The sequence below is a fragment of the Apium graveolens genome, chromosome 4 (genome assembly GCF_009905375.1).
Source record: "Apium graveolens cultivar Ventura chromosome 4, ASM990537v1, whole genome shotgun sequence".
Lineage (NCBI taxonomy): Eukaryota > Viridiplantae > Streptophyta > Magnoliopsida > Apiales > Apiaceae > Apium > Apium graveolens.
In genome coordinates, this window is record NC_133650.1 from 199694052 (window position 1) to 199708606 (window position 14555).

The following is a 14555-nucleotide window of genomic DNA, read 5'->3' on the forward strand; positions in this document are numbered from 1 at the left end:
ACTGAGCTAATATCTCATACCATGCTCTTAGAGCTTGCTTAAGGCCATAAAGTGCTTTATCAAGTCTGTAGACATGATTAGGAAATTTTGAATCTAAAAAACCTGGAGGTTGTTCAACATATACTTCTTCTTCCAATTCTCCATTAAGAAAAGCACTTTTTACATCCATTTGAAAGACTTTAAACTTTTTGTGAGCAGCAAAAGCCAGAAATATCCTTATGGATTCCAATCTAGCAACTGGTGCAAATGTTTCATCATAATCAATTCCCTCCTGTTGAGAGTATCCTTTAGCAACCAGCCTTGCTTTATTTCTTGTAATTATGCCATCACTATCAGTTTTATTTCTGAACACCCACTTTGTACCAACAACAGATCTATTCTTTGGTCTTGGCACTAGGGTCCAGACTTTATTTCTTTCAAATTCATTTAACTCTTCCTGCATTGCTTGCACCCAATCAGCATCTTGAAGAGCTTCTTCCACTTTCTTTGGTTCAGTCTGAGAAAGAAAAGAATGATAAAGACATTCATTTGATGTTGTTGTTCTAATTCTAACACCTGCTTCAGGATTTCCAATAATCAAGTCAGGTGTATGTAATTTAGTCCACTTTCTTACAGATGGAAGGTGATCTCTAGAAGTGGATGTTCCCCCATGATCCATGTTGTCTCCATCAACATTTTCTGATACTCCCCCTGAAATTATGCCCTCTGAGTTGGATCCTTCATAATTTGAGTTTCCAGAATTATCAGAACTTGGCCCATCAGAACTTGATGAATCAGAATTTGAGTTTCTAGAATTATCAGAACTTGGCCCATCAGAACTTGATGAATCGGAACTTGAAGAGCATGTTCTAGATTCTGATGTTTCTTGAGATGTGGTTGGATCTTCAATATGCTCCCCCTGCACAGGTGCATTTTCCTTTGGCGTAGTCACCACAGTTTCAATAATATCAGAGTTTAACCCATCAGAGTTTGTAGCATCTGGATTTAGACTATCAGAATTTATAGAATCAGAATTTAAAACTTCATTCTCAAATCACAGCTGATCATGAACATTGAAATCTTCAAGTCCAGTAATCTTCTTATCATCAAAAGAAATATTGATAGATTTCATGACAACCCTTTTTCTTAAATTATAGACTCTGAAGGCTTTTATGGAAAGTGGATATCCAACAAAAATTCCTTCATCAGCTTTTAGATCAAATTTGGATAGTTGTTCAGGATGAGTCTTAAGAAAAAAACACTTGCATCCAAATACATGAAAGTACTTCAGATTTGGCTTTTTTTTCTTCACCATCTCATATGGTGTTTTTTCATGCTTGTTGATAAGTGTTGCATTCTGAGTAAAATAAGTAGTCTGCACAGCTTCAGCCCAAAAGTAGGTTGGTAACTTTGCTTCATCAAGCATAGTTCTCGCAACTTCAATAAGAATTCTATTCTTTTTTTCAACAACTCCATTTTGTTGTGGAGTTCCAGGAGCAGAGAATTCCTGCTTTATTCCATGGACTTTGCAGAACTCTTCCATAATCATATTCTTGAACTCAGTGCCATTATCACTTCTTATGATTTTCACAGAGTCGTTGACCAATTTATCCAGTTATTTGACATGATCAATCAAGATAGATACAGTTTCACTTTTTGTGTGCAAGAAATACACCCATGTGTATCTGGTAAACTCATCTACTATGAACATAGTATATTTCTTCTTTGCAATAGAAATGACATTTACTGGACCAAATAGATCAACATGTAGTAGGTGATAAGGCTCAAGAATTAAAGATTCAGTCTTGCTCTTGAATGAAGATTTTCTTTGTTTTTCCTTTTGACATGAATCACAAAGGCCATCAAGAACAAATACTGATTTTGGCAGTCCTCTCACAAGATCTTTCTTGACTAGTTCATTTACATTGTTAAAATTTAAATGAGAGAGGTTCTTGTGCCAATCCCAGCTTTCTTCAATTGATGTTCTGCTTAACAGACAGATTGCAGAACCATTATAACTTGTTGAAAGCTTGGCTTCATAAATGTTACCATGCATGTATCTCTTCAGAACAACTTTTCCTGTAAATATGCTTACAACTATACGGTGTTCTTCAAAGAAATCCACATGATAACCTCTGTCACAGATTTGACTAACACTTAGCAGATTGTGTTTAAGTCCTGAGACTAGAGCTACTTTTTCAATGATGACATTCCCAAGATTAATATTGCCATATCCCAGAGTTCTTCCCATGTTGCCATCTCCATAAGAAACTCCTAGGCCAGCTTTCTCCACAAAGTCTGATAGCAGGGCTTTATTTCCAGTCATATGTCCTGAACATCCACTGTCCAGAACTAGGATTTTTTTCCTGTTGCCCTGCAATCACAAAAACCACTAATGATTAGTTTTAAGGACCCAGACTTGCTTGGATCCTTTGGCCTTATTGATAAGTGAATTTTATATCCACTTGGAACGCTTTATTACAAGCTTAAATTGGTGTTTTCGACTCAAGTTGTTGGTATTTTGATGTGTTTTGTGTTATTGCATTTCAGGTATCAGATAAATGAAGAAAAGAGCTTTTAAAGGAAATATGATGAAAAGTGATCAGAATTGGAAGCCAAGGCCATTGTCAAGTTGTAGAGAATCTCAATAGCTTCGCGTGGGCAGTTGAATCGCCTAATTCTAACGAGTAGAATTCAAGTTATGGTCAAAACAAGATTCATCAGAATATTTTTTCCAGTCAGTAGCTGAGCGCCCGCTCAGCAGAGCTGAGCGGCCGCTCAGGGCGCGGCTGGTCGCTGATTTCGCTAAAAAAGCCTTTTTTGAGTAGAATTTGACGATTTTAAGGGTCCAGGTCCACTAGGGGCGTATATATACTTAAAAAAAAGGGTTTTCATCATCCGGGAAGATTGGGATACCAAGGAGAAGACCTAGAAGCACAGAACAACTCCGAAAAAGAAGATCTTGTTTTCAACTTGTGATTCTTTGAATTAGTTGTAACTTTGGATGCTCGTTTTTGTTCTTGTTGAACCTAGATCTCGTTTATTCGTACTTTGATTATTATTTAGTTTATTAAGACCTTGTTTATACCATGCTTTCATTGGAACCCATGGTGATGATGAGTTCGATTATGGGCTAATCGTTGTCATGGGATTCTAGCGGATTTACTTATGGATTTCAATAGTTAATTATTTCGATATCTTGGTGTGTGGTGATTGATTGATATCCTAGTATTGGTTGTGCTTATTCGTCTTATGTGCGTAGCTAATATATAAGATAGCGTGTTAATCTCTATTGAAGCGACAGTGAATATAGAGGTTTAGAACTTGCCATGCTAGCATAGGTTCATGTATGTGTATGCATGATTCGTAGGTAACTCTAACCGTTTTACTTGCCCTATGTAATCAAGATAGATAACTTGTTCTTAAACCGTTATGTTGTCAAATTCTATAGACATATAGGGTCTCAATATAATTGGTGCCTATTCAGCTTCTATCTCTTTTGTGGATGTCTGGTAGAATGGTACTCGTGCAACGAAAGTTGGCGTTTATCAGTTTCGTGTTATCTGATTAGTGTCATCACCATCACATGCTAAGGTTAAAAATAATAAGGCTATTGAATGAAGTATTTAATGAAGTTAGGATCTCATATTTGTCATATATAGTAATTCAACTTCAATTCTCTTAGTTAATGTTATTTAGTATAATCTCTTAGTTTAATAAAAACCCAATTTGTTATTTGTCTTAGCATTGAGCGATAACCATACATTGTTGCATAGGTGCATAAATTGAACTTAACCTAAACCAGTCTATGTGGGAACGAATCTGATTTATATCTTATACTACTTGCGAACGCGTATACTTGCATGAATATTAGCGTGTGTTTTCGCCCTAACATGTTTTTGGCGCCGCTGCCGGGGACTCGGTGTTAATTTTTAGTTTATGTGCTTGTCATCAGTGGTCGTTAAATTTCACTGACTCGGATTCTTTTACTTTCATGGTTTATTTGTTTGTGTTTCAGGTACTCATTACGATGGGAGATCCAGCAGCACGAACGAAAGCCTTGATGGATTTTTCTCAACCCAAGATCAATGACATTCAATCTAGCATTGTCCGGCCAGCTATCACAGCTAATACCTTTGAGATCAAGCCTGGCATAATTCAATGGGTACAGACTTCAGTCCAGTTTGGGGGTTCTCCAACGGAAGATCCCAATACACACATTAGGGATTTCATTAAAATATGCGACACCTACAAGTTCAACGGTGTTTCCGAAGATGCTGTGAAGCTGAGACTGTTCCCATTCTCTCTGAAAGACAAGGCTAAGAGCTGGTTGCACTCTCTACCAGCTGGCTCGATTACTAGTTGGGAAGATCTTGCTCAGAAGTTTCTTACTAAATTCTTCCCTATGGCGAAGACAGCTGCACTCAGGAATGCTATTACTCAATTTGCGCAGCAAACGGGAGAATCGCTAAGTGAAGCTTGGGAGCGCTACAAGGAGATGCTTAGGAAGTGTCCTCATCATGGAATTCCTGATTGGATGATAATCACTTGTTTTTACAATGGGTTGGGAGCACAGTCCAGACCCATGCTCGATGCAGCATCAGGCGGAGCATTATGGGAAAAGAGCTATAAGGAAGCTTATGATCTAATTGAACTGATGGCTGCTAATGAATATCAGTATCCAACCCAGAGATATCCACAGGGCAAGGTAGCAGGAGTTCTTGAAGTGGATACAGCTACGACTATCACTGCTCAACTAAAGGCGTTGTCTATGAAGATCGATTCTCTGGCTAACTATGGTGTTAAGCAGATAATTAGTTTTTGTGAGCTGTGTGCAGGTCCGCATGCGACAGAGCAATGCGCTATATCTAGCGACTCAGCTCAGTTTGTGAGCAACTTTCAGAGATCGCAACAACCAGTTCCAGACACTTATCATCCTGACAACTGGAATCATCCTAACTTCAGCTGGAGCAACAATCAGAATGTAATGCAACAGCCGTTCCAGCCGTTTGGAAATAAGCTGTTCAACTCTCTTGGTTTTCAGCAACAACTCCAACTTCAATAACAAACTCATGATGCAGGTCTATCTTCGAATGAAAAATCTGAATTAGAGGAGTTGAGGCTTATGTGCAAAAACCAGGCTCTTATATGCCAAAGCCAAGCTGTTTCTATCAAGAGTCTGGAGAACCAAATAGGGCAAATTGCTAATGCCTTATTGAATCGACCACCAGGAACGCTTCCTAGTGATACAGAAGCCAATCTAGGAAAGAGGGAAGTTGAAGAACATGTGAACGCCATCACCTTAAGGTCTGGAAAGGTCGCAAGTCCCCAAATTCAACAAGACGAAGAGCCTGAAAAATATCAAGATTCAGAAAATGCAGTTGTGGCAGAAGAAGATGTACAGAAGGAAGTAGAGGTGGAACCAAGGAAGACTACTGTGGAACACACTCCTCCTGAGGGTAATACAGGGGAGAAACAGATTTATCCTCCACCTCCTTTTCCAAAGAGGCTGTAGAAGAAAAATCTGGATAAGCAGTTTGAGAAGTTTTTGGAGGTGTTCAAGAAACTTCATATCAACATACCTTTTGCTGAAGCTCTTGAACAGATGCCTAGCTATGCGAGGTTTATGAAAGGTATTCTCTCTCAGAAAGTGAAGCTCGATGACTTAGAGACCGTTGCTCTAACGGAGGAATGCAGTGTTGTGCTGCAACAGAAGTTGCCTCCGAAGCTTAAAGATCCTGAAAGCTTCACTATTCCTTGCACCATAGGAAACTTGTCGTTCGACAAGTGTTTATGTGATTTAGGAGCTAGCATCAATCTGATGCCCTTATCTATCTTCAAGAAGCTTGGTCTGCCTGATCCGAAACCAACATACATGTCATTGTAACTAGCTGACCGTTCAATCGCTTATCCACGAGGTATAGTGGAGGATGTCTTGGTCAAGGTGGATAAACTCATCTTTCCTGCTGACTTTGTAATTCTTGATTTTGAGGAAGATAAGAAGATTCCCATTATCTTAGGAAGATCATTCTTGGCTACAGGCCGAACTATGATTGATGTGCAAAAAGGAGAGCTTTCGATGAAGGTTTACGATCAAAAGGTCACTTCTAATGTGTTCAAGGAAATAAAGTTACCCACAACTAAAGAGGAGTGCTTTAAACTAGAGCAACTACATGTTTTCAATGCACCTCCATGGAAGAGGAATTTGGATATGCCATTCGATTCTCTTGGGTTAGCAGAGCTGAAAATTTCTCAGGAGCGTTTTGAACCATTTACTCAAGAAGCTCCCATACTTGAGCTCAACCGACAGCCAAATCACTTGAGTTATTCATTCTTAGGTGCACCCCCTGACAAGGGGTTGGGATATATCTTTGATGATGTAGAGGGTAGCCGAATGGATCCTCCAGTGCCTATAGAGGGTTCTTCTCATGTGCAACAGATAGTTGATAGGACTGGTGTTGGTGATGAGCAGTACAGGCGAGTAATTAGGCGTATGGAGGCCATGCACGACATTCACCTTCATTTTGCTGCAGATTTGACACATGCTTTCGGTATTGTTGTTTGAGACACTGGTGGCGAGGTTGATTGGCCACCTGATCCTCCACCCGATGAGGGTGACTCTCCCGCTAATTAGGTATGCCTGAAATCCTTATTATTACCTTCAATGGGGACATTGAAAATTTTAAGTTTGGGGGTGATAATGTAAGGATTAGTAGTGTATGTCCATATAGATCCATATAGATTCATATTGCATGTTTAGTTTTAGTTCATTCATATTTTTGCATGATTGTTCATTTAGGACATATTTGTTTATTTTTATGTGATTTCATATAGTTACATTTGCATGCATATTTAGCATGATCCCTTAAGATGGACTATGATATTTGATAAGTTGATGTTGATTTGAGTGTGGTGATGATGAATAGAGGGATGTTTAAGTCCGAATGAATTGATTTGCATGCCAGAAACAAATATTTTCACAAAGTCTTATAGGGTTGCTTTTGATCTAGATCATGATCATACTTGTTTGTTGTTGAGATTTAATCACTTGGTTATATTTAGAATTTGTGATATTCTCGTAATGACATAAAAACACTATTTTTTATCTGGAGAAAAACTTGGATTTCATTGCTAGTTGTTGTAAGGCTAGGCGTCAAATGGCTAGTAGCCGGCTCATATTTTTATGAGTAGACTGGGGTTGAACGAGATGGAGCAAAACGCACTCATTCAGAAATTGTTGAAAAAAAAAGAAAAAAAAGAAAAAAAAGAAAGAAAAAAAGTATGTGTTTATGCACAATTGATCAAGAGTGAGCTCTTTAATACTCGAGTTATTAAGTTCTAGGGGACTTTGTGCCTAGTGACCTAAGGCTTTTATAGTCTGGGATCCGCTAACCTAACGCTCGCTACATGGGTATTATTGTATAAGTCTTTTGGGACCTCATTCATTGCACGATCAAATAAGCATCTTTGCTATGTGTTCAATAATAGTGTGAATCCTTGTATAACTCTAGTAGAAAGGAGGTGTTGTGAGTCATAATGCGTTTATTGTCTATTCTGTTTATAAACTTTTGATTGTTTCGATGATAGATAAGTTATGGTTATTGATCTAGTATCGAGAGTATATCTGTTAAGCATTCACACACGCACGTTTCTGGTTTGTGAGTTGGTTTGTGGGATTTATTCAAACTCTGTTTCAAGTTATTGCATTCTTAGAGGCATTGGTTTATTCATTTGGTTATGGTTATTCTGAGGGGATCGATTGCATTATTATTTAGTTGCATTAACATAGTTGCATTCATGCATTAGGTTTGTTTTGTAGTTTTGAGTCTGTTTATGCTTGAGGACAAGCATCGATTCAAGTTTGGGGGTGTGATAAGTGGATTTTATATTCACTTGGAACGCTTTATTACAAGCTTAAATTGGTGTTTTGGACTCAAGTTGTTGGTATTTTGATGTGTTTTTGTGTTATTGCATTTCAGGTATCAGATAAATGAAGAAAAGATCTTTTAAAGGAAATATGATGAAAAGTGATCAGAATTGGAAGCCAAGACCATTGTCAAGTTGTAGAGAATCTCAATAGCTTCGCGTGGGCAGTTGAATCGCCTAATTCTGACGAGTAGAACTCAAGTTATGGTCAAAACAAGATTCATCAGAATATTTTTCCAGTCAGTAGCTGAGCGCCCGCTCCGCAGAGCTGAGCGCCCGCTCGGCAGAGCTGAGCGCCCGCTCGGCAGAGCTGAGCGCCCGCTCGGAGAGCTGAGCGCCCACTCAGGAGAGCTGAGCGGCCGCTCAGGGCGCGGCTGGTCGCTGATTTCGCTGAAAAAGCCTTTTTTGTGTAGAATTTGACGATTTTAAGGGTCCAGGTCCACTAGGGGCGTATATATACTTTAAAAAAAGGGTTTTCATCATCCGGGAAGATTGGGATACCAAGGAGAAGACCTAGAAGCACAGAACAACTCTGAAAAAGAAGATCTTGTTTTCAACTTGTGATTCTTTGAATTAGTTGTAACTTTGGATGCTCGTTTTCGTTCTTGTTGAACCTAGATCTCGTTTATTCGTACTTTGATTATTATTTAGTTTATTAAGACCTTGTTTATACCATGCTTTCATTGGAACCCATGGTGACGATGAGTTCGATTATGGGCTAATCGTTGTCATGGGATTCTAGCGGATTTACTTATGGATTTCAATAGTTAATTATTTCGATATCTTGGTGTGTGGTGATTGATTGATATCCTAGTATTGGTTGTGCTTATTCGTCTTATGTGCGTAGCTAACATATAAGATAGCGTGTTAATCTCTATTGAAGCGACAGTGAATATAGAGGTTTAGAACTTGCCATGCTAGCATAGGTTCATGTATGTGTATGCATGATTCGTAGGTAACTCTAACCGTTTTACTTGCCCTATATAATCAAGATAGATAACTTGTTCTTAAACCGTTATGTTGTCAAATTCTATAGACATATAGGGTCTCAATATAATTGGTGCATATTCAGCTTCTATCTCTTTTGTGGATGTCTGGTAGAATGGTACTCGTGCAACGAAAGTTGGCGTTTATCAGTTTCGTGTTATCTGATTAGTGTCATCACCATCACATGCTAAGGTTAAAAATAATAAGGCTATTGAATGAATTATTTAATGAAGTTAGGATCTCATGTTTGTCATATATAGTAATTCAACTTCAATTCTCTTAGTTAATGTTATTTAGTATAATCTCTTAGTTTAATAAAAACCCAATTTGTTATTTGTCTTAGCATTGAGCGATAACCATACATTGTTGCATAGGTGCATAAATTGAACTTAACCTAAACCAGTCTCTGTGGGAATGAATCTGATTTATATATTATACTACTTGCGAACGCGTATACTTGCGTGAATATTAACATGTGTTTTCGCCCTAACACTTATTAAGTTTGTTAGCATTTGCAGCAGATTTAACTTTAGATTTTATGCTAACATTTTTCTTATCAGATTTACAGTATCAGACTTTGCATCAGAACTTACACAAGAAGGAATAATGCTAACTTTCTTTAAAGAAGGTTTTATTTGATAATAATCATAGTACAAACTATGATATTCCTTACAAGTATAAATGGAATGCCATAAACTACCATAATGAAAACAAGAATTTTGTGGTTTAAACCTAACATACTGACTCTTAACTCCTGATTTAGGAGGTAAAGTGTTTATATCCTTATTCTTCCAGCAAAAAGAAGCAAGATGGTTCGAGTTTCCACAGTTATAGCATTTCTTTCTAGGAGCATTAGGAATAGGCTTATAATTATTGCTTTTATTCACACCTTCCTCTCCATTCCTATTTTTCCTAGGTGGCTTTACCTTGTTTACATTCTTAATCTCTTTCAGCTTATACTTAAGCTGCTTCTTTGTCATTAAGCCTATGTTAACTTCAGCTGGTTTATCCGGTTTTAATTTATCAAAAGTTGACTCTGCCTTAACTTCTGTATCAATATCTTTCATCTTTTTAGAATCAGACTTTACAGTTTTAGCTACAAACTTAACAGGATTTACCTTTGGCTTAGTAGTCTGTTTAACAATAATTGGCTTAATTTGTTCAATTCCTATTTCACTTTTATCATCTCCATAACCTAAGCCCTCTTTCCAGTTTCCACTACTTAGCAAATTCTAAGTTGTTCTGCCAGAGTTAGTCCAAGTCCTGATAATCTCTCTTTCCTTTTCTAACTCAGTTTTTAGAGATTGGTTCAATTTTAACACTTCATCTCTAACATAAAAAGCATCATCTCTTTCTTTCTGAGTTTGATGGAACATAACTAACTCTTTTTCTAAATAGTCATTCCTTTTCTTAAAAGCCAGATTTTCAGAAGTTAACCTATCACATGTTAAAGTCTGATCTCTATAGCTAATGAATATGGTTTTAAGATAAGATCTCAACTCAGTAATATCATCAGTATGAAAAGCATAAGTTGTTTGAGGTACCTTTAACTCAGCAGCTTCAGAACTGCTATCAACATTTGACATCAAGGCATAGTTCAACTCATCTTCAGAATCTGAAGTGTCTGTCCAGCTTTTCTTCTTTGTGACAAGTGCATTGCCTTTGTCACATTTTCCTTTCTTGTAATCAGGAGATATGTGGCCTTTCTCACCATAATTATAGCATTTAACATTTGAGTAATCTCCTCTGTCAGACTTTCCTGCTTTGCCTTTAGATTTTTTGAAATTCTTCTTATCAGAACTTCCACTTTTCCTGGAAAACTTCTTTCCCCTTCTGAATTTCCTGTAGGCTATCTTTGTGATACCCTTCACCATAAGAGCACATAATCTCATCATCTCTTCATCAGCATCCATCTCAGATAGATTTTCAGTTTCTGAATCCTCATCATCATCATTATCAGAACTTGATGAATCTGAATCAACCTTTATGATGAGAGCATTTCCTTTGCCTTTCTTTGAGGCAGCCACTTTGGGGGATTCCTCCTCAGCCTTAAGAGCAATTTTTCTTGACTTTCTCCCATGTCTCTTGCTTCTTTGATCCATCTCAAGTTCATGAGTTTTGAGCATACCATAAATTTCATCAATAGTAGTTTCATCAAGAGCATAGTTGTATCTTATTGTAGTTGCCTTCAAATCCCAACTTTCAGGAAGAGCTAAAAGGAATTTAAGATTAGAATCTTCAAGATCATATTCTTTATCCACCAGTGACAGGTCATTCAAGAGTTTGACAAATCTGTCATATAAACCAGTTAATGACTCATCAGGTTTTGAGTCAAAGTGCTCATACTCTTGAGTGAGTATAGTCCTCCTGTTCTTCTTAATTGCATCAGTTCCCTGCCATCTTGTTTCCAAGGCATCCCATATCTCCTTTGCAGTCTTGCAGTTAATTACCCTGTTTGACATGACATTATCAATGGCACTAGGCAGCAAATGCCTTACCTTTGCATCCTTGGCAATAGATGAGATATCTTCAGCTGTATACTCACTTTTCTCCTTTGGTACAGTCTTTGCTGGCTGATCTGCAACTACAACAGAGAGCTTGGTTGGATTATGTGGTCCTTCATTAATTCTGTCAAGATATTCTGGATCTGTAGCTTCCAGAAACATAGTCATCCTCACTTTCCATATGGGATACTCAGAAGGTCTCAGCATGGGAACCCTAATAGCCTCATATCAACTGTGGATTTGAGTCTTTGGAGTTTCTTCAGTTTTGGTGGGCTTGGTTGGAGTTTGTTCTTCTTCAGACATGATTGTTTTGGATCTTTACTGTATTTGTGTTAACAGATAGGCTCTGATACCACTTGTTAGGTCACACACACTGTAGAAGGGGGTTGAATACAGTGTATAGTACAATCAAATCGAATTAAGAACACAAGTATGTAACAAAGAATAATCTTATTAATAAAACAGTATTGTAATGGAACCGTTCTATCTCAGTGATGAACAAATATCACGAGAGCTGCTAGGGTTACAATGAATAATATTCTCGATAATGATAACACATCTAGTGTAAACCCTATGTTGTGTTTATATACCACACAGTTACAAGATAATCTTCTAATTGATATCGAATATAATTTTGTATCCTAAAATATATCAATTAATTATCTTTTCCTCCAATTCTTCTATTCTTCATAGAATTCTTCTCCATGCACATCTCTTCTTATTTTAGTCTTGATCTTCTTTCCCTTCAATCATTATCTGAAAGTCTTCTTAAGTCCTGATATTATCTCCTGATGAATATCATCTCATATCTTAAGTTCTGATAACTAAAGTTCTGATATCTTAAGTTATGACTTCAGTATAAGTACTGATTTCCAGTTAAGTCCTGATTTGTCCTGTTAGTCAAGATCTGAAAAAACTAAACACAAATCATTATTAGACATGACATCACAAATATATCTAACACCACCTTTTCTTTATGATTTTTCAAACCTCATCCTTTTAAAGCCTTTCACCAGCATGTAAGTCATTTGAATAACTTGAGGATCATCTAATTCAATCTCAAAATTCTCATCAGTATATGTGTCAGGATCTGATGATTCATCAGTATCTGACTCTTTCATAATGTTCCTTCTTCTTGGCCTTTCACTCATCTTTTCCTTGCCTTTATGAGTTTCAGCATTTAGAGCCACAACCTTCATTTTCTGACCCTTCCTGTTTTTATCGGAAATCGGGAATTTATCGGTATATAAAATCGGAAAAAATAATCAAATATAGTTTAATATTATTTTTATAAAATATGTATCAAATTATATTATTGTTATTATTATTATATACACAGACATATTAAAATTTTAGATTAAAACATAAAAGGATTTATTATTTTGTCACTGTATTGGATTTGTTTGATTAAATATCAATTCTACTATATGAAAGTACGTGGTTGTTTCTTCAAAAAAAGTAGATTAATGAAAAAATTAATAAAAAAATTCCATATATATATATACATAAAATTACTTTTATGCCTGTTATTTATATTTGTAGGCAGAGAGGTGGGGGGAGTTGTGCGTGGCTTCGTCTTCTTCGTTGTTTCTCTTTTATATTCGTATTTGTATATCTATCTGTATAATATTCCTTCATCATCTTTTCAAACCTTGTCATCTATATTTTTTAATTGTCATGACCAGGGGCGGAATGAGCATAAGACCAGGGGTCACCATGCCCCCCCAACTCTCCAATTTTCTCTTATTAGTAGTATATATTCTACGTATAAATTAGATGTGAGATTTAATTTCCCCCCCCAGATTTATAGCCCATTTATATAGGTATAGATAAATTAAGAAGCTGGCCCATATTGCCATATTATATAAGAGCCAAATGGACAAGTCAAATGGGTCCAAAAAGAAAATAAAACTGCATATCGGCACACATCACAAACTCACAACAATAAAAAATTCAATTGAATAATTGGTGTCACAAACTCACGGCTCTACAACTCTGCACAAATTCTAGTCTCCGGGTCGACGAGTCTGCAGGTAGAAACTTTAAACTTTCAATAATTCCATTACTAATTTGTTATCAATAATCATGTATTCATGTTATGTGTTGTTTGTGGACTGATATTAGTGTAAATATAATCCATGAGGCTGATAATCATCATTATTTTATATTGATTAAAATTTGGGAATTAGGGTTCCACCTTAATTTTCAAATTATTTTTTATTGATTAGAATTTGGGAATTAGGGTCCTGAAATCTGAATGTGTAATGACTGAATGTATACTGCTTTACTTCCCCTCAGTTTAGCATAATAAAAGTTAAATGTCTTCCTTTATTGATTGGAATTTGGTTATTAACTTATTTGGGAATTATTGTTACTTGTATGTGGTAACAGAATGGTAAAACCAACTGCTATTGATTCATTTTTCAAAAGGAAGAATGTTGAAACTTCTCAAACTCATTCTGTACCTCAATCAGTTGATCAAGGATCCAATGTTCCTGATAATTCTTATAATTTGAATTCTCAAAGTCAGCCTAGAAAGTCTCCAAGAATTGATAAAAATGAAAATGATATCAATTCAATTGAGCGAGACCCAGGATTACGACGTCAAATATGGGATTATCCTATTGACAAGAGATGCTTATATCGTTTATGATTGACGATATTCAAAAGTTGGTAAAAAATTCTATCCACAGGATTTTTCTGAATATGAGATGGCTCAATTAAGGATGCAATTGGAGCATTTTGATCATGAACAACAACATCATACATTTGGAACATTGTCAACAATTTCAGATCTGTCTCAGTGGTTAAAAAAGAAAAGGAAGGCTCACGGGTATCCACTTGTGTATAGAGTGGTAGCTCTTATTTTAACTCTTCCGGTTTCCACAACTACAGAGCGATCATTTTCAGCTATGAGTTTTGTCAAAAAACAAGCTTCGAAACAAAATGCATGATGAATATCTCACTGATTGCCTAATATTGTTTATTGAGAAAGAAATTGCTCGTACTATCAATGTAGATTCGATTATAGATGATTTTCGTGATTTAAAAGAGCGGAGATCTCTATTTTAATGTATCAAGATTATATGTTCCGGAATTTTTATATTATGGTCGTCTTATTTTTTCTGCCAGATTTTTTATCTAATTTTTTTTCAGGTT

At 36.5% G+C, this 14555-nt stretch overlaps 1 non-coding gene across 1 annotated transcript; it reads right to left on the minus strand.

The window, feature by feature from the left end:
• Positions 1-4399: 4399 nt before the first annotated feature.
• Positions 4400-4506, minus strand: LOC141723206 (small nucleolar RNA R71). Its single transcript, XR_012576193.1, has one exon. It is a non-coding gene; the product is annotated as a small nucleolar RNA R71 (small nucleolar RNA).
• Positions 4507-14555: the final 10049 nt, after the last annotated feature.